The 25,948-nt window shown below is 39.5% G+C and overlaps 1 protein-coding gene across 2 annotated transcripts in view; it reads left to right on the top strand.

Annotated features, from left to right (window-relative positions):
- The first annotated feature begins 13,278 nt into the window (after positions 1-13,278).
- The window catches only part of LOC5565109, a 623,899-nt gene continuing 611,229 nt past the window's right edge, over positions 13,279-25,948 (top strand). For both annotated transcript variants that reach the window (XM_021840464.1, XM_021840461.1), the window contains exon 1: positions 13,279-15,008. The gene's annotated coding sequence lies outside the window, so the exon portion shown is untranslated. The remainder of the gene's footprint in view (positions 15,009-25,948) is intronic.

The raw sequence follows: 25,948 nt of genomic DNA, 5'->3' as shown, positions 1-25,948 counted from the left end.
TTTGATAGAAGGGAAGTATTTTATCTATGTGAAATTTGTATTCACTTTAACATCGATATTCGACAATATTTCGGATGATCTTGAAAATCCTGAAAAAAAACCTTTTCTACATATTATGCTATTTCTATGACTATTACATCTGAACTAAAAGTCTCATGCTTTAATCCATACGATAAATGCGTGTAGGAAAAAATATCGGCCTGAAAGGGTCAATAGAAGCATTGCTCCCCCACCGGGCTCCCACCTAAAACTTGCACTAATTGGTTTAAATTAGTTGATCCAATCTGGATAATAACACAGTTTAACATGACTTTTTCAGCAGGTTTCGAATTAATTGAACGATTTAAATTATTCATGCTTAACGGGCACAATAGAAAGAGAGAGAGAGAGAGAGAGCGATGGAGAGAGATGATTGGGGTCTACGGACCTAAATGTGTCAGCCCTTGTCAAAACGAGGAATCCCCCCGATTTGAACAAAGCCACGAGAAAACACCATTTCAGGGTGCGGGAGCTTTAAATTTGGGAATTTGTCGGTTGTGAATACTTCGATTCACGGCCCCATTAAACGACCATTAATCCGTGTCGTAGTGGTTGTAAGTTGCAATGTTCGTAGATTCGCACCCATATACCAAATAGGAGACCCCAATAGCTCAACGAGCTGCTGGTGGTGCCCACCCGAATAAAACTATTCAAATATTTCATAGTTGAAGTTATTCAACCACCATACAACTTGTGGTGTACAATCAAACCTATGAAAGCCCTCTAGCGATGATGGAATTTTCTACATCCTCATCAAGAAACTTCCAGGTAATAGATTACCATTTTTTTATATGTTTAACAAATGTATGTAGTTGGCATATTTCCCTAAACATGGAAGAATGCCAAGGTTGTACCAATTTCAAAACCTGACAAAAATACTGTAGAAGCTTCCAGCTATCGTCCAATCAGCTAACTTCTCTCCATCAGTAAACTTTTTGAAAAGATCATTTTGAATTGAATGATGTTCGACATCAACGAAAATTTAGTTCTTGCAAATGAACAATTTGGATTCCGACGTGGACATTCGACTTTGATGACATCAAATTTGATTCGTTTCAACAAATCTGAAGGCTATTCTACTGATCCTACTCTTCTAGACATTGAGTAAGCATTCGACAGTGCACAATTATTGAAAAGAATATTTTTTGGTGTAACTACTATAAAAGCAATTGTATTGATAATATTTTTTATCAGGGTAGCCCAGCGCTGCACATTCATCATAAAATAACAAAAGTGACCAACATAGTCTCTTCCGATCGCCTTCGGTGGAGGTTTCTCTTCTTCTTGGGAGTTGGAGTCCTCTCCCGGTATGGGAGCATGCTCTCTGCAGCTGCAATCCAGTCGATCCGTAGAATGGAAAGTGGATCTCCTCGATCGTCGCCGTCGTCGTAAAGAGACTTGTCGATCGTGTGTGTCGGGAACCCGGTTTCTCTCTCTCTCTCTCGTGTTTCTGTTTCGCGGCATGGCATGTTGCATTTTCGCTCCATGTTGGGAGTCAAGAAAACCGATCAACTCTCTCCCGATGCGGCTGGAATGGGAATGGTTGGTTACCATTTGCTGTTGGTAAAGCTGTGGCCACCTTGGGTACAAGTTTGGTGAATGGGTTAACGCTTTATTATTATGAGGTTGTAGCTGGTTATTGCAATCTCATCAAGGCTAGGGAAGCGAGTGTTCCCGGAAGTTGGGGTGGTTATTGCAAATCGTGTCTAATGAAAAATACTATAAATATAGTTGAAATGAGTGACTATGATGATCTTATATCTAAACGAACAGTATTATTACCCTAATTTTCTCACTACAACTATTTTGTTCCTTCATCTTTGCTCGGAGGTGGGTCCTGGGGTAAAGTACCCAAAACGGTAACAGAATAACATCCGGACCACAGCCTCATGACGCCTTCAAAACAGAGCAAAGTAAAGCAGGAACATTGTTCACTATTAAGTCAACCGGTTATTCGTCAAGAGACTCCGATGTCAAGACGCTCGAAAACTGACTAAGAAATAGATTGCAGATGCCTTGACGATTCCTCTACGTTGTATTTGAACATGGCCGTTGGGAGACCAGATTCCTTCCGCTGTTCGTTGTAATGTTTCCAAAATGCTTTGGAATCATGACGTGGTTTCTGTTGAATTTTCCGTTCATGCGAAATAAACAGTTTCTCATTGAATCGTTTGTATCGAACATTGGCAGCATGGTAATGATGCTTACAGCTCAGGATTTCAAACTTGCGTAGGATATACCGTTCCAACCTTTTCAACTGCTTCAAACAATGACTACTCTAAGGTGGTCTTGCTTAGAAACGAATTGCATAAAGAACTACGTTGAAGAATGTTGCCACTGCAAATTCTAGACGCCGATTGATTGAAGAAAAATGCAGAGAAAACTTAAAATAATGTTAGAAAAAGTAGACGATTGGATGAAACATTAGAGAATTGTGATAAATTTCGCTTTTAATAATGATTATTACAGATTATCTCAGTTAAACTACAGCCAAAGTATGTACTTACTTGACACTTGATGGGCAAAAATTCCTTGCTATTGCGTTGAATCTACGCGGAATGAAGAAGCCTGCTCCATTGGACCCGGTCCTGGGCCAATCGCTTCCAGTCGCCTTGAACGTTAAACGACCTTAAATCCTCCACAACTGCAAAAAGCCATCTGGTGCGCGGCCTTCCACGGAGGCGACGACCTCTCCCTGGTTCTCTGCTGAATATTAGTTTAGCTTGACGTTCCTCCGACATGCGAGCTACATGCCCAGCCCACCACAGCCTGCCGTGTTTTATACGCTTAACAATATCCATTTCTTTATAGACTTGGTATAACTCGTGGTTCATGCGACGCCGCCAGATGCCATTGTCCAATTTACCGCCGAGTATTGTTCGCTGTACTTTACGTTCAAAGACCCCAAAAGCTCTCCGGTCAACCTCTTTCAACGTCCAAGATTCGTGGCCATACAGAGCTACCGGAAGAATTAGAGTCTTGTTCAACGCGAGTTTGGTCTTCGTCTGTAAGCTGCGGGACTTAAGCTGGTTACGAAGTCCGTAAAAAGCCCAACTCGCAGTTGCAATACGCCTTTTAACCTCGCGGGTAACATCATTATCGCAAGTCACTAGAATTCCAAGGTACATAAATTCTTCAACTACTTCAAAAATATTACCACCTCACTACCAACATCACTTATGGGCCCACGATGTCTACCAGCGACCATGTACTTTGTCTTCGTGGTATTGATAATGAGCCCAATTCGCGTTGTCTCCCTTTTAAAAGGCACGTATGCCTCTTCCACGGCTCGGCGATCAATCCCGATTATGTCGATATCGTCCGCAAAACCAAGGAGCATATACGAACGTGTGATAATAGTGCCATTCCTATCTACGCAAGCTCTCCGTATTGCTCCGTCTAACGCTATGTTGAACAATAGGTTTGAAAGTGCATCGCCCTGCTTCAATCCGTCTAAGGTTACGAAGGATGTGGTAATCTCATCCGCACACGTATACTTGATTGCGATCCTTTCAACTTTGCACGAATAAGTCTAATCAGCTTCGCTGGAAAGCCATGTTCCATCATTATTTCCCACAACTCGTTTCTTCTCACTGAATCGTATACCGGCTTGAAATCAATGAACAGATGATGGGTGTGCAAGTTGTACTCCCGGAATTTATCGAGGATCTGTCGCAGGGTAAACATTTGATCCGACATCGATTGGCCCTCACGAAAACCAGCTTGGAATTCGCCGACGAAGGACTCTTCAAGCGGTCTCAATCTGTTGAACAGAATACGTGACATTATTTTGTACGCCGAATTGAGGAGCGTTATTCCTCGGTATTTGGCGCACTCCAATCTATGCTATTTTTTGAAGAGAGGGTAAATGAGGCCATCCATCTAGCTAGCAGGCAGTTCTTTTTCCTCCCATATCCTTAGTAGTATATGTTGAATTATTCTTTGCAGCTGCTCACTACCGTGCTTGAGAAGCTCGGCCGGGAGCTCATCCTTCCCAGCAGCCTTGTTGTTCTTCAGCTCTTTAATCGCCTTCTTGACCTCATCTAGAGATGGAGGCTCCACAGTTTGACCGTCGTTGTCGATGTTTGTTCTGTACTCCGATGCTCTATCGTTCCCTCCATTCAGTAACGTTTCGAAGTGCTCTTTCCACCTGGCAGTCACCATCGTTTTATCTGTCAGCAAATTACCTTCCCGATCGTTGCACATGACGGGAAACGGCGCTGACTTTCTCCGCACGCCATTGACAGTTTCATAGAATCGTCGCATATCGTTCTGTTCCATACAGTTTTGTGCCTCGGCTATCACGTTCTCATCAAACTCTTTTTTCTTCCTGCGATGGATTCGCTTTTCGGCTGATCTTACCCGTACCGCTCTCTGTTCAGCCTGGTACCAGACACTAACATCCGACGTCTGGTCACGTACTTCTCATCCGTCACCCTCTGGCAATCCTTGTCGAACCATCCGCATATGGGGCGTCTTCGAGCAGTACCTATCACTTCTCGCGCTGTTTCACTCACCACTCTATGGATTGCATCCCATAGATTGTTGAGGTTTTCGCTCACATTAACCTCCCTTATCCACTCGTCCAGCTTTTGGTGGTATTCAGCTGTAACACCGTCTGCTTAGAAGCGCTGGAAATTGAATCGCATTGTTCGCTGTGGTCTTGAATTCGCTACAGTTGATAACCGCGCTCGAATTTTACTGACAACGAGGTAGTGATCCGAGTCAATGTTATGATCCCTGAAGCTCCTAACATCGATGACATCTGAGAAATGTCGGCCATCCACCAGAATATGGTCTATCTGGTTGCAAATATCACCATTTGGATGCTTCCAGGTGTGCTTCCGAATATCCTTGCGTGCAAAGTAGGTGCTGCAGATGGCCATCCCCCTGGCAGCAGCGAAAGTCACTAGTCGTAGGCCGTTGTTATTGGTAACGGAGTGAAGAGTCTCCTTTTTGTTTTTTTTTTTTGTTGGGGGATATTGAAACTACTGCGTCCATCATTTAGAACTATTGTAGTATGTCCCAGTTTACTGTACCGTTTTGTCTCAAATTCCGAACAGACTCATATTCCGATCACCCGCTTTTTGTATGGCGATTCAGTTAAACTGTTTCACTGAAATATGTCATCAAATTACTAGGAAATGGCAGTCAATTGCAATTCAATTTAAACATATTTCAATCTGTTTTAGACCTCGGGAGTAGTGATGTTTCTCTAGTGCGAGGCTAGTAAAACCAGCTCAGATAAATTTATTTACGAAATTTTTAATTTGGATACAATTTATTCGTGCTGTTCGGAATTTGAATCAAGGTGTTCGGAATATGAAACAGCATGAACACAGTGTTCGGCATTTGAATCAAAATGTTTTTCAATACTTTAACATAAAAACAATACTAAACACGTTAAATTAAACATTTTTACCGGCACACCCAACAGCTAACAATCAGACTTGACGTATGAGTTGAAATTTTCACAGATATCATCTAATTTATGTACGTGTGATGCATTTGAAGTCACGCTTGGCCTTAATTGTTCGGAATATGAGTCAAAACAGTACATGTCACGGTAGCCAAACACCATTGATTAGACGATCAGCTGCTTACCTTGACACGTTCCCAATCAGGTATGATGTGATTTATGAAACCAATCACCTTTCTCGGATCAGCAGACCAGATCTCACTAGGCTGTAAACAGCCGCTATCGAGAAACTTTGATCTGCGCCTGTATTATGCACCACTACTGCATAGCAGATGTTCCGAGGTTTCACTTTCAATACAACAAAAGCGACAAATATCATTCTGAACCTGACCAATGTATTTCAAATGATATTTGCTCAGACAGTGCCCAGTTACTAGGCCAGTGTATGTACAAAGAACCCTCTTGTTGAGCTCTAAAATCTTTTTAGTTTTATTTGCGTTTGGAGTTATAAATCTTTTACACTGGGTACACTTTTTGACATCCATCCAGTTGGTCATCACCTTTTGTTCTTCTCAGCACTTAAGTTCCATTTTTACTGCACGGTTTGGTATACCACAGAATGGTTCTGGGCCAACAAACTGTGAATTTGAGCCCCGTTTTGCAAGATCATCTGCCTTTTCATTCCCTTCAATGCCACAGTGTCCTGGAACCCAGTACAAATTTATCGAGTTTGATTCACACAACTGTCGCAACGAGAGAATACATTCCCAGACGAGTTTTGATGTACATTTATATGCATTTAATGCATTTAGAGCTGCTTGACTATCAGAGAAAATACATATATTTGCATATCCGTATTTTCTTTTCAGACAGACATTCACACATTCAAGTATTGCAAAAATCTCAGCTTGAAACACTGTTGGCCAGTGTCCCATTGCAACTGAAATATTTACTCCGGGTCCAAAGATCCCAGCCCCTGTATTTGTTCCAATTTTTGAGCCGTCAGTAAAGAATATGATTGAGCCTTCACGAACCGTGGGACCTCCGACATCCCAACTTGTACGCGTCATTTCGCTTACCTTGTAGAGAAAATCATAGTTGTCCTCAGGTCTCATCCAGTCTCCGTTCATAGTCATCACCGGTCCTGGCAAAACATTTTTAGACCTCTTAAGCCTTAGAGCACTTCTTTCCGCTTATAATTGCACATATTCGTGCAAAGGCAGCAGATTGAGAATAGCATCTAACGCTTTCGATGGAGTGCTGCGCATTGCTCCCGTGATAGCAATGCACGCAAGTCTTTGAAGCTTAGCTAGTTTCATTTCTGCAGTAGCCTCCCTGGTTTTAGGCCACCACACTAATGAAGCGTAGGTAATTTTTGGTCGTATAATAGATGTGTAAATCCACATAATCATTTTTGGCCTCAAGCCCCACTTCCTCCCGACAGTTTGGGAGCATAACCATAATGTGTTGATCGCTTTATTAATCGCAGAGTCAAGATGCGCATTCCAGCTAAGCTTGGCATCTAAGATTATTCCCAAGTATTTTACCTGACTGCTAACTTGAATTTCAACTTCTCCAATCTTAAAAGATTTTAAGTTGACTTTCCTCTTTTTAGTGAATGCGACAATCACGATTTTTGACGGGTTTATGCTTAAACACTCCTTTACACACCATGATTGGGTATACTTTAGGGCCTGCTGCATTCTTTCCGATACAGGTTGGACTCGATTATCCGGGATTCGATTATCCGGAATTTTGGACTCGATTATCCGGCATTTGTTTTTTGATGTTCTTGTTTTTCAATTTTTATGCATAAATCTGAGATTATTTGGTGTTGCAATATACAATACCCAGTAAACACAAACTCGTATACGATAGCGCATAAGAGTACACAAGTGGAGGCGATATACGTACATGCGCCATTAGGCTGCATGCAATATGTACGTATATCGCCTCCACATTTGTACTCTTATACCCTATTCTATACGATTGTGTGTTTACTGGGTATTAATGGTTTTGCAATTTTGAACGAATTTAAGTAAAAGGGGGTTTGAAAAAGTGTTTTGCTGTGTATGCTGGTCGAATTTTTTTTTTCTTGTAAAGAGCCCTACTGTTCCTAGAAAAAAATTTCTGGCTACGCCACCGCATCATATAAATCAAACAACAAAAAACAGATTATATTTAAGTTCTTTTATCGAAAATTTCATTTTTTTTTTTTAGTGATTCGATTATCCGGAGGATTCGATTATCCGGAGTGAAAAAAAAATTGATACTCCGGATAATCGAGTCCGACCTGTACTATGTTGTCAAACTTTCCTCTTACTACGATGACTATATCATCCACAAAGCCTACAACCTCGAAACCTTTAGCTTCTAAGCTTCTGAGAAGGTCGTCTACAACCAAAGACCATAAAAGTGGCGAAATTACTCCACCTTGCGGACATCCTTTCGTCGCCCTTATGGTTACAGACGAACCACCCAGTTCTGAAGTGATTTCTCTTTTTGCAAGCATAGTATGAATCCAGTCGACAATGCATGTGTTGACATTTCGTTTTTTCATAGCATTTGCTATTGAAGAATATGAAGTGTTGTCAAAAGCACCTTCAATGTCCAAGAAAGAACAGAGTGCGATTTCCTTCACTGAAAGAGATCTTTCGACTTTATCTACCAGCGTAGGAAGCGCTGTGACTGTCGACTTTCCAGCTTGATACGCATACTGATATTTAGACAATGGATATGTCTGCATGTAAGTTGAGTTTACGTAATCCTTCAATACTTTTTCCATAGTTTTCAACAGAACTGATGACAAACTAATGAGTCTAAAAGATTTTGGGTTCGTTTTATCTCGTTTCCCAGGTTTAGGTATGAATATGACTCTTACAACCTCCATTTTGATGGAATATAGTTCAATCTTAAACTTGCATTGAAAATCTTCATAAGGGACAGAATCAGAACCGCTTCTCCGTTTTGAAGTAGTGTTGGAAATATTCCGTCCACACTTGCAGATTTATAAGGCTGGAAAGATTTCACTGCATTGTCCACTCTTGCAAACGTGAAGATTTTATCAGCTTTATCTGGTGTTGGATTTTCTATACTGCAGACCTCCGGTATGGTCTGCATAGAGCATCCTTGCACTCCAGTATACTGTATATCCTCGCCTGAAGCCGCTCCTGGAAAATGAGTATCCATCATCAAATCAAGTGTCTCATTACAAGTTTTAGAATACAGCCTAATCTTGGCGTTTAAGGTTGCCAAGTTCAAAAGTATGGTTTTTAGCAAGAGTTTTCTGTAATCTAGCAACAATTGGTGTATTATCTATACTCTCGCACATATGAATCCAAGTTCTTCTCTTTGATTTCCTTAATACGTTATTGTATTCAGCTAGAGCTCTTCTATACTGAGCCCAATCTGAGGTTCGTTTTGTTTTATTAAACAATTTCCGAGATGTTTTTCTAAGGCTTTCCAATTTTGAGTTCCACCATGGTACGTCCCTACTAGAGGACGATTGCCTGATAGGACAGCTATTATTATATGCTTTTAGAATCACTTCGTTTTCCTCTTGCGAAAATGATTCAAGTTGTTGTATTGTCTTAATACTAATTTCCTTTGTAAAAGTGTCAGATTTCAAGTGATTAGCATAATGACCCCAGTTCGTTTTTCTAGGATTACGATATGCTGTTGGTGATAAGTCGCCTCCACCCCACTAAAAAACAATGTGTTTATAATCCGATAAAGAAGTTTCATCTGAGACATGCCAATTCCGAATTTTCTCATAAATTGCAGAGTTACACAACGTCAACTCTAAAACCTCTTCTATGATTGCATTTAGAAATGTTGGTTTATTAACCTTGTTGCATATATCAATACCATTCGATGATAGGAATTCTAATAGACACTCACCTCGACCGTTGATGTTGGTGCTACCCCACACAGTGTGATGAGCGTTGGCATCGCAGCCGATGATGAACGACTTGTTAACTTCCCGGCAGTATCGAATGAAAGATGAAATTTCAGGAGAAGGTACCTCAGGAACATCGCCAGGGAAATACGCTGAAGCCACGATGATCTCCGTCTTTCCCCTGGAGGTTGGTAACTCAACCACAACCGCCACTATGTCGCGTTTGATGAATTCTGTAATATTCTGTAGCATTTCATTGTATTATTAACAAGAATCGCAGTTTTCGGTGAACTCTGATTCTCGTCATAAAACAACTTACATTTTTGCATTTGAATTCCAAGAATTTTTCCTTTGTTGGACCATGGCTCTTGTAGTAGGGCCATGTCCAGTTCCTCCTTTTTGAACCTCCGGCTTAATACGGCAGAAGCGCCTTTAGCATGATGGAGGTTCACCTGCAGGAACTTAATTAGCTTCATTTTTCCCAATTATACGCTCCTGTTTTCCTTTTGGGGGAGCGATAGGCCTATCGTGTACTTCCAGTTGGGATCTTTTGTAGTTTACCGCTTCAGTTAAGGCCTCCATTTTGGCTCCACTTGTTTGTGTGTTCGATTCGTTGGGCGTTGTTTCCTCCTCTACATTTAGTTTCATGTCATTCCCGTTCGTATTGCCATCGTCTTGGCTACGGCCTTGGGTTTTGACTTTCCTCAACTGCGTTTCGCCAAAACAAAAGTTAAGGACAAAGTTGCGATCAGCTAACGTTCTTAGCGATTCATCGTCCAAGTACAACTTCCATTCTGCATGTTTGTTCGCATTTGTTCAATTAAGAATATTCCAGCCATTTGTATTAATCCCATCGTTCTGGCTCTCTATGAGCCCTTTTAGTCTTTCATCACTGAAGTTCGCACTCACGGGAAAAAATGCATGGAACAGCTCCGGCGAGGAAGAGTCTCCTTACCGATGATCGGACGGAAAAAGTTTTCTCTTCCGACCTGCGCGTTCGCATCTCGTCAGATTTTCACGTCGTGTTTTTGGCACTCTCCATAGGTCTTATCAAGGCCTTCATAGAACGCGTCCTTCACGTCATCAGGTTTGTCGTTCGTCGGTGCATAGATGTTGATCAGGCTGTAGTTGAAGAATTTGCCCCGTATCCTCAGTACACAGATTCGTTCGCTAATCGGTTTCCACTTCATAACGCGTTTCATCTGCTTCCCGATCACTATGAAACCGACTCTATGTTCTGCCTTATCGCCGCCGCTGTGGTAGATGTTATATTTGAACGTAGTGTTGGCGATGGGATCAACCGCCCGGAATTCACGTTCTCCAGATCTAGGCCACCGCACTTCTTGAATGGCGGCCACGCCCACTCCAACCTTCTGCAGTTCACGAGCCAAAAGGCTCACTCGTCCGGGTTCATTTAACGTCCTGACATTGCAGGTACCAAGTTTCCATTCATAGTCCTTATTTCGTTGTCAGGTCGGTTGCCGAAAATATCGTTCGTTATTTCTTCTTTCTCCATTTTTCGTGGTAGGTGAGCAATTCGGTATGCTACCTTACCGGGGTTGCCCTACATTACGTTGATGGGGCTGCCACCTTAGGTTAGTTGACGTGATACAACATTTCATACTCAGCCGCTGGAGACCAGAACAGACGCTGTTTGAGCCGCACCTCTAGCTGATGTCAGAAGGACAACAGTGCCCAGATTGCACTACCAGCTAAGTACGCAACCCTTAGTTGGCGGTCTTTGTCATCGTTAGACCCGTGGAAGCGTGAGGTAGGGACTTGCGAGGACCAGAGCTATGTTGGACGCTCCTTCCTAGTTGTCGACTCACCATTTTACAACCCAGCCAAAGTATGTAAGTAATAGAAAAATTTAATATGTACAACAGGCTATGCACAAGGGGGGTCCGTAGCCTTGAGGTAACGCTTTCGCTTCATAAGCGGAAGGTCATGGATTCAATTCCCAGCCCCTCCACAAAAAAAAACCCGTCCAGCCACCAGAAGACGCCGCACGGAGGACCGTGCTTTGGGAGAGCACATCCATCCTCCGTCAGTATCAGATGGTGACTGAGACAAACTGACCCTCTTCGTAGGCAGCTAGCCTCAAACGACTTAGGAACACGGCAAAATGAACCACCGCAAGAGCAAAGGACTATGGCTTATGGAAATCGATTGGACTGAACAGCAGAGCTCTCTCCTACCTGCTCGGTGTGAGAGTAAAAGAGTAGAAGAGAGTGAAAGCAGATGTAAATATAGATTAGTTAAAAATAGATCTGTATCGGTATAGTAGATACCGACGAACTGATTCCGGCACAGTAGTGGCCATGAGCACGGAGTGCCTTAAAAAAATAATAATAATAATAACAGGCTATGCTTGAAAGCATTATCATGTGTTTTCATGTAATGAACTTCAAAAGATGTAGTCTTATGGCCGCATTTGAATGCATGCTCGACCAGATGACCCAGTTTTCTGAAACTACCTTCAATTATATTAATAAGTATGTTCGACAGGGCACATTGCCATATTAGGGGGAAATAACCCTTCAAATTTGTATCCAGCTAGAATAAGTTAGAATCAAGAACAGCAAGCATTGACAATAAGCATAGAATACAACATACCGTTTAGACTCATATTCCGAACAATTGAGACCAACAGTGACTTCAAAATATGTGGAGGGCATAAATTAGCAATTATTAGTGAAAATTTAAATTTTTTGGCAAAACTCAACTGACAGCTTTTGGGTGTGCCGAAAATAATTTTGATTAAATCAATTTTTGTACTGTTTTTTCAAAAAAAAGACACTACACGTTAATGCTTCCAGTGGGCTATTTGCCCTTTGAAGGAAGCACCACACTAGACAACGGACTAGCATGCAACGCCCAGTGGCACAGTCAGAAAACATTCCCTTACGTAAGAGTATGTGAAAAATGATTAAAAAGCCGAACACAGCGTTTATTTTGTCTCACATTCGGAACACTTTGATTGAACAAATTCCGAAAAGCACGAAGAAATCGTATTCAAATGAATAATTACGCTAACACGTTTATCTGATCTAGTTTCACTAACGTCGAAGTAGAGAATCATTACAACTTCCAAAATTTAAATCATATTGAAAAAAGTAAATTATAGTAATAATTAAAGTATTAAAAAATCTATGTAATTGTCGATGATTTCACGTTTTTAAAAGTTGTACCTGAATATAGTTGTGCGTCGGCTGATTTGTTTTTCTCATATGCATGTCCTTTTTCATAGTGAACATCAAAAAGTTAATAATATTCACTTCATTTTGACCAAAATTAGTTTATCTGACCGTTGAGCTCAACCCAATATTAAAAGAAAGAAGTCAAATAAGGTAAGAAAAAATGCCAACTAACAGTGAGCTGTTTTCTCTCTTTCAGGTTCGCAATATGAGTTTGTTCAGGACTTGAGACAAAACAGTAGGTGGAATTTGATCGAGTAACCATGTTTGCCAACAAAATCAATGCAAAAAAATGAAGGCTCTGAATGTTTAACTATGAACAAAAATAACTAACGAACCACCCTAGCACCGTTGAGTCCCGTGACCGCTGACGATCACGTCGCCGCGATCATCGACTCTCCGCCAAAGCCGATCCAGTAGCAGCCAGCAGCAGAACACACAAAGCGAAGCCGCAACGAAAACCCTCTCTTGAGCGCATGCATGCATTACACTCCCGATCCCCCCGCCCAAAACCCCATCAGCTCCCATTACCCGTCGATCACCACGCGCCACTGTCTGAGAAAAGAGCCCACAACCCAACCAACGATCAACCGAAGAAGGAAAAGTGTTCCACTCTCTCGACTCTGCGCTCTCACCTGTGCGCCTTCGCGGTTTCGCTTCGCTTTCAACCCGACCACGATTGGGCCGAACGGGCTCTCGGCGATCGCGTACGGCTCAGCATTCGTTCGTAGACCGCCGCTACGGTGAGATCTTGTGCAAGACGTCGACGACGGCCGTGTGGAAAACCGCGAACTCCCGACTTCCCGATCCCGAAGAGAAAGGCCATTGTGACCAACAATACGACCATAGGAAAAAAAACCTGTGTGGAAATAAGTGCGCGAGCGGGCGTGTGTGTGTGAGTGAGCAACGGGTTCGTCGCTATCGATCGCGCAGTGCGTTGAAGTTCCCGTTTCTTTTTTGTTGTTTCGAAAGGGGGAAATTTCTTTTTGCCTCCCGGGGTCGGACCCAAAACGTTTGCGAACGAAGTTGGTGTGCGTGCTTCCCGAACGACTTTTACTTGCGTAGGAATTGCGTGTGAGGTTTCTGGGGCTTATCGCGTTTCGGTTTGGTGGTTTTTTTGCCTGGTTTTGGATGTGTAGAACACAGCTAGTGAAACAATTAGCATAGATTTTTTTTTGCGTTTTCGGGAAGATTTTGGTGAACTACTCTGTTGGAGCGTTACACATGTGAAGTGCGTGCGAACGAAAAGAAGAGTTTAGTTGGAGCTGAATGTTGAAGCGAGCGAAGGTGAAACAAATTTGGATTCAGGTGGCGTTCGATAAAATGGGCTTTTGTCTGTGAGCAGTTCTACTTTCGACGGTTTTCGCCTGGAGATACGTGCCTTTCGTGTGGATTAGAAACACCTCAATGTCAAGAAAGGTGCAACCGTTTATCTACGAGGGGATCAACTGAAGAAAGTGTGTTTGATCGTGTTCTGGTTCGTTAAAATAACACAATCTCGAGAAAAAAGGCTTTTGTCAGCACAAAAGAAGAGAGAGGGAGACCAATTTTGTCTCGGCGAGTGGTAAATTGGAGTTGGAAGTGAAACTAGTTACAAGGTGCAAGTGCCCGAACGGTAATTGAAAGATCTTGAACCGGAGTGAGTGCAAGAAGAACCTATTGGTGTCAGGATTGGTAACGGTCTGTCAGCATCCACCGGAACGTGCCGTCGAAGCCACCTCCGGAACTAATCCTCCCCGTTTCGGAAGACAAACAACCGAGTTCCAACAAAGTGTCGATGTCCGCGCTGGACAAAAAAATCTCTCTTGCTAACGGATCAAGCGGTGGATATAGCAGCAGTAGGCAAAGCCGGAGTTGACATAACCCATTTTCCGCCCGTATGCAAGTGTTGCAAATGATAGTTAAGCCAAACAAGATTAAAGTGAAGTGAATGTCCGTCTGTGTTTGCTGTGTATGTGCATCGGGAAAAAGGCAAACGAATGAAAAAGTGTGCTAACCCCTAAGAGGATTAAGGCTTGAATCAAAACCCAACTTGGACGGTCTACGGAGGCGAGGCAACCCCTGAAAGAAAAGGAAAGTGGAGCGGAAAATCCTTTAACCTTCCCTTGGAACGAAACGAACCGTTGGGGGAAAATCGCAATATCAGTCATTTTTTTGTACGAGCCGTGGAAAAGTGTGCAGTGTGACCAAAGAGAAAACTAGAGGCTGCTCTTTCGCAGCGTGATTTGTCAAGAATGTTTCGAGAGGGTTGAAAATTTTGCTGTTAAGTGAAACCCCGACAAAGTTCAGTTTGAGTGATTTTATTTGAAACAAAGAAGATTTTTGGAGTTTACAAGTGGATAAGAGGATGTTATTGCAAACCTTATTTAAGTAGCTGATACATTGAAAAGAGCTGTTGGCATCATTCGTTCGGATTTTATTTTCAACTTTGGGAAGCTGTTTTGTTACATAAAAGGTGAGAGTTTAAGTTTTAATATTTAATTCCATTCTTATTCTAAGTGTAGTTAGATTTAATTGAACCGTTGAAGCATGTTTTTTTTTTTTATAGAAGTTCTGTTCTGATAGTGCTATCAGGACATTTAATTGAGAAATATCCTGATGGGCACTAATCAAATAAAATTCTGCCGTTGGAATTGCTGTGCAAATGAGCGAAGTTTTGTGTTAAAGTCATCAATAATCTTTTTTTTTACTTATTGCGGGTCAATTTTCGAAAGTCAGATTGAAGTGAATTAACTTGCTGTCCAGTGCTTTGAACGGCAAATTTGCAGCTATGAAAGTATATTTACCAAGCTGTGTTCCTACAAAAACACCCAAAGTTTAAAAAACTTCGGTATCAAATGACGAAAAAAGTTAATGTTTTATACGCCTATGAATGATGATAGCAACTCCACCACATATTCCATCCATGCGATCATTATGAAAAACAAAAAAGTTTGTATTTCTTTTGAGTTTGGATCCAGGTTTCAAACAGTTCTCTTGTGATACTTCAGCCGTAGTTGCAATTTTGAACATTGCATCAAACAGTTGTTTCAACTGTTCAGATAAGGAATCTGAATCAGAAGACATCTTCTAATGATAATTGGATTTCGGCTTTCAGTCACGAATTAAGCGTTGATTATTTTAAATCATTTAAATAATCAACGCTTAATTCGTGACTGAAAGCCGAAATCCAATTATCATCATCAAAGTCCAGTCAATCTTTGTTGACATCTTCTAAGATTTCCGTAGTTCAAGATGCGAAAATGATATCAAGTATGCCCGCTGCAAAATAACATGGAGCTATTGTTGACAAAAAAATCGTGGAAGCATGGAAATTGTACGGTCGCTATTCAATCAGTATTTTGTTAGTTCATGATTTAATACTTTGATGGAATTAATTTCCAGAAAAAAAATGTTTACACTCTGCATGAAATAGATTCATACGTTAAAAGGTTCATCCTAATGAAACCGCATGCTGAAATCGAATCAGCCATCTCACATCATATCAAGTTGTTCCCAAGACAAACTTTTCCAAAGCGAGAAGTTTCACGAAATTAACTTTTGCGGAATGATGCTTGGTTTGACTAAGACATTCTAATGTGTGCGTTCCAGGCAGCTCCAGCAGTTTCTCCCCACCGCCAAAGCCAAAGAGTAAACAGATTTTTCCAGCACGATTTCCTGGAAATCCAATCATCGCCACCCGCCCCCAACAACATGCGAAGAAGCGTTACGCTACATTACATGGATGTGTATGGGGGCTAACATTACCAACGATGGGCATGGGACGTGGGCAATATGTTTACACAAGTTGAAAAGTTTTTGAGAAATTGTATCTACTTCATACGGGAGACGAGACCTTCTGCCCACTCACTCTTCGCAAACGGAGGAACAACGTTCGCATATTTTGTGCTCAACGAGAACGGGGGGGGTGGTGTGTCTCAAGAAAGGGGAACCGTTTCATTACTCAACTCAGTCGACCAGGAGCAGGAGTCTTCTATGGGTGTAGCCAGAAGAGGGACGTTACCAAAGATTGTTTTCAGCATTCATATTTATATAAAATTGCTTCAGGATAAGCTTCAAGACTTCAAAAATTAAACATGAGGTATGATAACCTTTTTGGATAGTTTTTGAAGCTCAATTTAAAATCAGACATCTGCCAAAGAACTCACCAGAAATCAATGGGGGTATTTGGCGTTGCCTCGCTCTTCAATGGCCGACACAAAAAAAAAATCGTCAGCAATACCTTGAGGCATCGCTTCCAAAGCTTGGCTTTCGCGACCTCCCGACCTGACAGCGCCTCGCTTTGGTCGTTCAACAAAAAGCGAGGTGACGAGGTGTTGGGGGGTCGTGAAACCCAAGCTTGGAAAACGATGCCTTAAGGTATTGCCAGAAATTTCTTTAAACATAAGAAATTTATTCATGAATTGTTTCAAGAGTTCAAGCAGTTCTAGCAATAAACTTACTGGAGAGATACCTCCAAGTATTCGTATTAGATTGCTCCTTCAGGAATTCTTCATAATATATTTTGATTTTTTTTCATGAATTCCCTTCTGAACTCGGTCAGTATTTACTGCAAGGAGTCAGCTTTATTCATTTATTCCTAGCAAAGATCGTCCGCTTGTTTTCTTTAGATATTATTTGATATTGTGCAAAATATTCCTGGCCACCAATTACTCTCTTGGAATTCATGCATAACTTTATATACTTCTTTAAGGATCCCTCTGAACATAACTTTCTCAAACATTTTCTCTGAAGAACCTTGATGGAAAGCAACCTTAGAACTCCTTCAAGAACTCTATCACAGATTCTTACAAAAAAGTAACTGTTTTTCCATATGAAATTCTAACAGATTTACTAGAACTCTATTATTTATGATCATTCTGAATGATTTTACCGAGAGATGCTTAAAATTTTCGATCAGAAAGTTCACTGGGAAGAGCTCCAAGCACTGCCTCAAACAAGAAATAATTCAAGGGACTCTACAAAGTAATTTGCTTCAAATAGATTCTGGATACTATCCTAGGTGTTTCTTCAGAAACATCTTCAAGTTTTGCAGAATACCTCCTAACTTGCAATAGTTCAGGGTTTTACACATATATTCAAGTGTGCCTTCCAAGGAATTACTCAAGATTACATAAAACAATCTGTGGCAATCCAGAGGAAAATATCTTATGGTTTTTATGTGGTATTCCATCAGAGATTTTTCGAATATTTCAATCTAGGAATTCTCTTTGAGAATCTTTTGAGTTCTTCTCAAAAAGTTTCACTTTTTTTATAGAGGTTATGGAAACTTTTGAGAGTTTCTTCGGAAATATAATTCATGAATCCAACCAGAAGTTTCGCAAATGGTATTACCTGAGTCCATTCCAGAATTATGTCTAAAACGAATCGCAATATAGATCTGAAAAATTCTGAGGAGATTTCTCGACATATTGCTTATAAGACTCCACATGTTTCTGAAAGAGGAATTTCAGAGAGAATTCTTGGAGTTAGGAAAGAATTTTTTAAATTTATTTTGTAAATATTTCTTTAGGAACAACTGAATAAATGTTCGAAGCATTCTTAGGAAAATTTATGTGGAAATTTATGCATCAAATTCAGCAGAAATACTTTAAAATAATTCTTATAGGGATTTCAAGAAAATCTCCTGCGATTTTTTTTTGTTACTACTTCGGGGGAGTTGAAGGAATTCATCTAGGAATTCTTATATGAATCTATGTTGGAATTTCGGAGCTCTGTTAGAAGTTCTTAGATAATTGGTGTGGTTGTTGGTGTTCATTTAGAAAATAATCTGGAAGTTATGTCATAAGAAATACTAAGAGAGTTTTTTTTCTCAAACATCTTTCAAAGAACTTTTGTTAAACTCCTTGTATGGTTTTTATTAACAATCTCCAGAGAAATACATCAGAAAAGAGATCAATCGAAAATACTTGATGGAACTAATGAAAAATAATGACAGGGTCCCAACAAATTAACCAGGAGTAATGTCTTTAGAAATGTATTTAGTATATATAAAAAGATATACAAAATGTGAAAGAATTCATTGAAAAAATCTTGATATTGAATTCATGAAAATACATTAGAAAAGTATTCAGTATATATAAAAAAATATGTAAAATGTGAAAGAATTCCTTGACAAAATCTTGATTCATGAAGTACTCATGAACGAATTCAACAGGAAATATTTCAAGGCATTTGTTGAGAAAATAAATCAATTAACCATTAGTTGGACTTTAAGACAAATACTTACTGGAATCCAAGAAAAAATCGAAATCCTTTGAGGAATTTTGGGAAGAATCTTTGCAACAAGTTTTAATATAAATGTAGTATGTCTTTGAAAGAGACAATCAATTTGATAGAATACACCATAGAGTTTCTGAAAGAACTTATTGATAATTGCAAATTACCCGGAGGAGAAACTAAAGACTAATCTTGGACAAATTTTTAAACACTTTCTGCGGGATTTTCTTTTGGATTATTTGGAAAAATACTTGTTACATGCCTTATAAATTATTGCTGGAAAAAGGCTGGTGGAATCTATGTTTAAGAATTCATGGAGTGACTGCCCAAGTAACACAACTTGTTGCATACAAATCACAATGACTCCAATATGACTGGTTGAAATGTTCTGTTTCATGGCGATTGAACTGAAATTTATACTTGTATATGGCCGGAAAAGCGTAGAAGGTGGAGCTAGTGCAACATATTCTTGATGTCAAAATTATGTATTATATGAGTTTTGATGTACATAAATATGATCGTTGAATCTCAAAACGCTGAAACGTTGCATTTTTTATTCTTTCAGAAGATAATCATTCTTCCTGCAAATGTTTGTTCCCTCCCCATTATTTCTTTCGACGTTTTGTCATATAGACCCTTTGTTCTTTTGACGTTTGGCATCCGACGTTTTGCCTCTCGACTGCTACTGTTATTGCTATTGTTGATGTTGATTTAAAACTCTTTTGAGGCCTTGTCGTCCTGCTTAGTCACGCTTAGTCGACAACTTAGAAGGTTTTCTCAGACTTTTCATTATAAGTTTCATAAGGTTTGGTAACACATCTATGCAAGATCAAGTGAATCGCAGCAAGCGTTGATATCGAACGGTAGTGTTTTTTGTGCGTCTGTCAAAATTTTGCTCTTGTAATATAAAAAAATTGAACTTTGATACGTTTTATCCGATTTCAATAGTTATCTATTGAAATAAGAATGTGAGTATTTAAAGTGTTTTAGCTGTAGATTTACGGGCTGCATGAACGGTTCAGTACTAAAAAGTGAGAATGTGCATCAACAAGTTTTTTCTTAAGTGGCTTTTGAATGTGTTCCTACTGTTCCTGTATCACTTGTTATCGACGAATTTATCAGCGGAATTATTCGTCATTACTTATACAATCTAATTTCAGCCATGTCATGGACAAATTTCGTGAGACATTTCTTTTTTTTTCTTTTTCTATATAATTTCTATGGCTAATTTGCCTCAAAATGCAAATAAAAGATCCACTATATTTCCCTTACATCACAACTCTCAAGGATAAATTGATACGTAATATAGGGAAAGTGTACCAGTTATGGCCAAAATGGTTCCCTATTTGGCCATTTGTGAAATTTTGACAACTTTCACATTTTAAATCTTTTTGAATGTTTTAACATCAATATATTTCTTAAATCTAACTTCTATTACAAACAAAAAAAAAATTAAAATTTGAAGACATTTAAGTTATCACGTATGGCGAAATAGGGAACTACTTTGTCCATAACTGGTACACCTACCCTATTTCATGTATTGATGCTTCTTACAGCACAATGTCAATTTAAACAATAAAAAATACTGCAATAGCAGAGGGCGAAGTTTTAATTTCGCTTCAGAGAGCGAGTAATGGCGCTTAAGCCAAGACTTTATAGCCAGGACATGCGGGAGAAATACCTGTGTCCCCTCCCAGGAAAAGGAGAAGTTCCAATGACGGAGTGTGTAATAACTTTCTTAGCAATGCCACTCCCAACGATTTAATATTTCCCTTCGAAATGAAACAATTGGTACGGTTGCCCTCATTTCTTCATTCGTTACATTTTAAACCTTACACGTTATTCATAAATGAATAATAAGGAATTATGGTATTTTCAGAAAGTTTTTCAACATTGGCTGTGCAAGCGCTTAGATAGATAGATGGATATGCATCTTTGCAAGATCAAGTGCTGCTAGGACATCAACCGAAATTGTCAAACTGTTTCAACTCCCTAGTGCAATTCAATCTTTTCTGATGTAGATCTCTGTCTGGTCATAAGCGTGTTAGCGCACTGTACACACTAACATTATTTTACACAAATGCGTGAAACTCACCATGATCTCAACAGATAGAAAGTTCGGTGAAATAAATTAACGGAGTACGGTAAATTTTTACAGTTTTCGGTAAAATTTCACCGGAATTGGATGTTTTAAAGAGTTCTTTCAGGAATCCCGGGAGAGATTTTTGAATAATATACTAAAATTAATGTTCTTAGAATTTTTTAAATGGTTGATTAAACAGATTTATCAAAATCTTACGATGCACTCTTGCAAGAACCCTTTGTAGAGGGGCTGAAAAAAATGATGGGCGAATTATTGGCTGCATTGCGGGAAAGGTTCCTACATTTTCTGGCGCAATTTCCGTCAAATTCATGATGTTTGTAAGTTTCTAAAGAAATCTAAAGAATCACTGAATGAGTTTCTGAACATTTCTCTATCATGTTTTGAGTGACATGAAAGTAAATTAATCAGAACCAATGTGAATACAAGATTATAAAACTTACAAACATCTTAAAAGATCCAATTCAACCATCTAAAAAATCAATATCTAAAAATCTAGGGATATTACATCCTTCTTACAACATGCTCCGGTACCTTCCAGGAAAAATCCTAGCTGTACCAATAGAAAAGATGTCAATAATGACTCGACAGTGCAGGATATATCTTTTCCCTGGAGCTGTTGCTTCGAAATGCAAGTAAGGTTTTCGGGTGGGAACCCTTAACAATGTGCTATATTATTTCTGGTTTTCCTATATTTGAGTATTAGTGACATTTTTCTTGTAAACCGCCCTCATAAACGTCAAAGAGTAGAAGCGCCCCTTAGGCTATAAACACGCCCCAAAAAATTTGACGAGTAAGCAGCTCAAATTTCACAGCATTATATTATCGACGATATGATTGATGATGAAATACAATTTTTCAAGAGTCTCAGACCAAATTTAGATTTTTCGCTGCTATACTTACACTAGCTGGGTTGTCACAAAAATGGGAAAGTGGAAGGTGAACCAATTATGGCTAAAGTGATTTCCTATTTTGTCATATGAGAAATTTCGAAAACTTTCACATATTGAAACTTTTTGAATGTTTTAATATTATGATATTATTTATATTTTACTACTTAAAGAAAAAATATTTAAAAATTTAAAAGTATTAGAATTTTCAAGGAAATTATGAATGAATAATGAGATAAGGAACCATTATGGCCATAGCTGGTATACCTACGACCTATCCTACTATTGTAACTTTTGGGTCACGTCGGCAGTGCTATATTTAGGGCAAATTTGGCCACAACATTCGTCGCATGTAAAATCTCAAACAGTTCTTTACACTTTTTTGCAGAAAATCATAAATAATTCTTTTAATATGTAGAATTGTAGCAACTTTAGCCCAAAATGCAGCAGTTTACTTTATCAAGGAAAACACAACTTTAAAGATTAGAATGAGAATGTCGTTCAAATGATTCTGAATTTTATTTGCGACAAAATGACAAACTACTCACCAAACATTATTCGTCATCACATCCCGAGCTGGTGAAAAAACTTAGAAATAGCTAATTTTAATATGGACATCTTAAATTGATATTATTTGATAGATAAAAAGTATGAAATATATAATTTTTTTCCCTGGAATCCCATTTCCATATAAAAATGAGCTTTTGTAAGATCTAAACAATTGCAACGAGCTTTTCATCAGATCTGCTAATACCTGCTGTAGGTCAGAGGTTCCATAAATAATAGTTTGATATTATCTTAGGATCTTTTATCTCCCATGTAAAACATGTTAATATTACGTTTTGATGGTCAGTACTACGTCTCTGATGAATTTCCCATTCTGACATTGTATTTCGTTAAAACAAAATACCATCAAAATGGACAATCGAGTTGGGGAGATATTGAGTAGCCGTCGTAACCATCAGGTAGCCATGAAAATCAACTTTTATTGTGGTTCTCTAATTCGATATTGAGATACCGAATACCGACTCGCCCGGTTGTTGACTCTATTACTGTATTACATGAACAAATTTTGAACTGCTTCACTGCCGTGAATCGCAAGTCAGTCCCATCTGTAAAAAGTAGGCATTGAGAAAATGCGCTGTGAATTTATCAAACTTGTTTTCCATACGAATGTTCAAAAAATTCTAGATGATTGGAACATGTTCAAAACTCAATGGAACTTTCACAATTTGCTGTTCACTATGATTCCATTCTGAGAAAAACATAAATATGATCGAACCACTGTTCATTTTTGTGTTACATAGTGCGAAAACCTGCAATGGGACGGATATGCGGTTACTTTTCATTATGGGACAATTTGACTTGCTGTTTTTTCCTAATATTTCCGAACAAACCATATTATCTCATTAGTGCAGCTGAAAGAGCATTGGAAGATATGATGAAAATTGAACTGAACTCAATTTTGACGAAAATGCAGATAGGACTGACTTGCGATTCACGGCAGTTTAGATTCCGAGATAACAGGATGGGATAAAATATCCTGGAGGATGATTAGTCCACCCATTACCTCAAAAAGTTCTCCGTAGGCCATCAGGTTCAAACACCCCTGTTTTAAGGTGTTAAATGGACCCGTTTTGTGCTCAGCTTTGGTCACTGTGGAAGATAGATCAAGATTCAAGATCATTTTACGTGACATTTGCAAATAAACGTTTTACGTTGCTTGCCGTCCTGACTACGACCATGGAACCTTCGGAACGAAAAACTTCCCATTCGGTCCCCAGAACTGGTTCGTTCTCCTCCGGTAAGTGCATTAGGAAAATATGGCTTTCAATTAAACTTCTTGAAGACGAATCGATCCCAGTCAGCCTGGGGCAAGCTCCCGAGTGCGGTGAGGTTAGTGGTTGACTTATGGATTCAATTTCTGGAAAGGGTCTCCATTCTCTTCGCCCCTTCAAGCTACCCCGAACCCGATCAATCGAATTGGTGCGCGCCCATGTAATGTCCATCTCCGGAGGCGAGGAGAGTGAAATGGTTAAATTGCCACAAACGATCCAAGCGCCAATCTGGGTCAGAGCACGTGGTGGAGGCGTTGCTGGGTACTGCCCTGCTCCGAGGAGATCATCAGCAGAGCGAGCGCGTTGGCGTCGAGCAACGAACGTCTCTTGATGCAGGTCAGAAACAAGCTGCTTTTTGCACGATGCTGGCAGGAAAGGGTAGATTTGTAAAAAGCGCTGCAATGCTGACTTCGAAGACCAACGATTGCTCAATGCGGGTCCCGGGAAGTATCTGCTGGGCTGCCAAGAGAGGCCGACGGTCTGCTGAGTGCTTATTATTGTGGAGCTTTTCGTTTTTTCGTAAGCCGGATTTGATTACGAAGGAGTAATAAGTGTTAACAAAGTGTTTTGAATCGCAGAACTGGAATATTTCATATCAGATGATACGAAGTTTCATAATTAGATTTATATCTATTACACAGAAATAAGTCATCGCGCTGAAAATTTGCTTTGTCATAGTTGAGAGGGCTGTTTACATTCTGACTAAGAGATTGCAATTCAGCTTTGACAGATTTGTTAAATTGTTTTCCACACTGGGAGTACTGAACAATTTTCTTTGATGACTATTCCAGTATTGTTTGCGCTGAATTGCCGCATAAAAATTGATCTACAGTTTCTGTTTGATCTCTTTGAAGAGACTTGGTCACTATTTTATTGCTTTCGACTGATTTTAGTTAACAAACTGGGGATTTTGCGGCTTCCAGTCTAGTGATATCGTTTAAACTTTATATTTTTTATCGCCCACTGTATCGTCAAGCGTGAAAAAACATAAAGTTATAATTGATATCACTAGACTGTTAGCCAAAAAATCATTTAATGTCTTAAGTCTTTTTTGTGGCTATACATATATAGTTTCAATTTCTTCAAATCAAAGGTTGTTATTTATTGTTCAGTATGACAAAAAAATGACGATAGAATTATTTACATTTCAATACAAAAATTACCCTTTTTTATTATCGGCAAAAATGTCAACAATGATCTTCCCTTCTTGAAGTCAAAGGCCATTCTTTATAGTTTTTGCTCGATTTAGGGCTCCCCAAATCAACGCGGTTTTTTCAGCGACAGCGACGAAAAATCTCCGCGATTTCGTTGTTGTGTCGATGCAAGCACTCTTGTATGAAACCATCTAGATCGACGCGACGAAAATCGTTGCAAGATCGCGTAACTGTGGTTTAGACACGCTCATAAAATTCTACATGCAGCGAAATCGCGTGAGTGTATGTCGCCGTAAAGGAAATCGCGGCTGTTTGGGGGAGCCTTTAATTGCTGCAAGTTAGAATGTTTAAATTTAAATTTCGGATTCTGTAACTAAGGGTTTACCAAACGCTTGTAATTTACTAAAAATCGATGGAAAAGAAAAAATGTCAGCATCAATGATTGACAGAATGCTTTCAGTCACTTACTTTGGAAATGCTCTCAGAATACTGAACTGATCACCAGGCTTGGGTCTATTGCAAATGTAATTTGAGGTTTATCAGAAAAGTGGTGATGAAGACCACTCTACATGGGAAGGTTAAAATAGGTCGACCATCGTTGTTGGGGTTTCTAGCCTCTCTCTTTCGTCTGTCATGCATTTTTCAATACTCAAACTTCAACTCTAACAAAGTTCCGTTTGTGGCCACTGGGGTGCATCATATCGAACCACATCAGAGGATGAACATCTCTAAGGTTGAGGCCACAAACACTACACAAGTTCACCAGCAAATTAGCAATACTGTACTCACTTGCTCATCGCTCTAAGCAGCTTTCAATTCCTCATACGTTCATAAAGTATACCTGAAACACACAGAACATTAGATACTTAAATAATTAGCTAACAAAAATATGCTTTCCTTCCGGATCATTCCTGATAATTGCTTACCTTGATTGCATGGTATCATTGTTTGACAGTTCCAGAAGATTCAATCCATCAATTGTATAACAGCTACCTCTCAGCACAAAATTGCATAAAGCAATACACTACTAGAAGTTTTTGTACAAGCTCAATAGGGAAGAGCAGAATATAAATAAAATTAAATATTGAAGTGAACATCAGTCTGAAATAAAACGTGAGCTCGAACCTATCTTTCCCGTTTAATTATTTCCTACCGGCCTTTTCCCTATTTTCTTCAATGATAAGTATAATTTA

This window comes from Aedes aegypti, chromosome 2, assembly GCF_002204515.2.
Source record: "Aedes aegypti strain LVP_AGWG chromosome 2, AaegL5.0 Primary Assembly, whole genome shotgun sequence".
Classification (NCBI taxonomy): Eukaryota; Metazoa; Arthropoda; class Insecta; order Diptera; family Culicidae; genus Aedes; species Aedes aegypti.
Note: the sequence above shows the minus strand (reverse complement) of the source record. Positions and strands in the feature narration are given on the sequence as shown.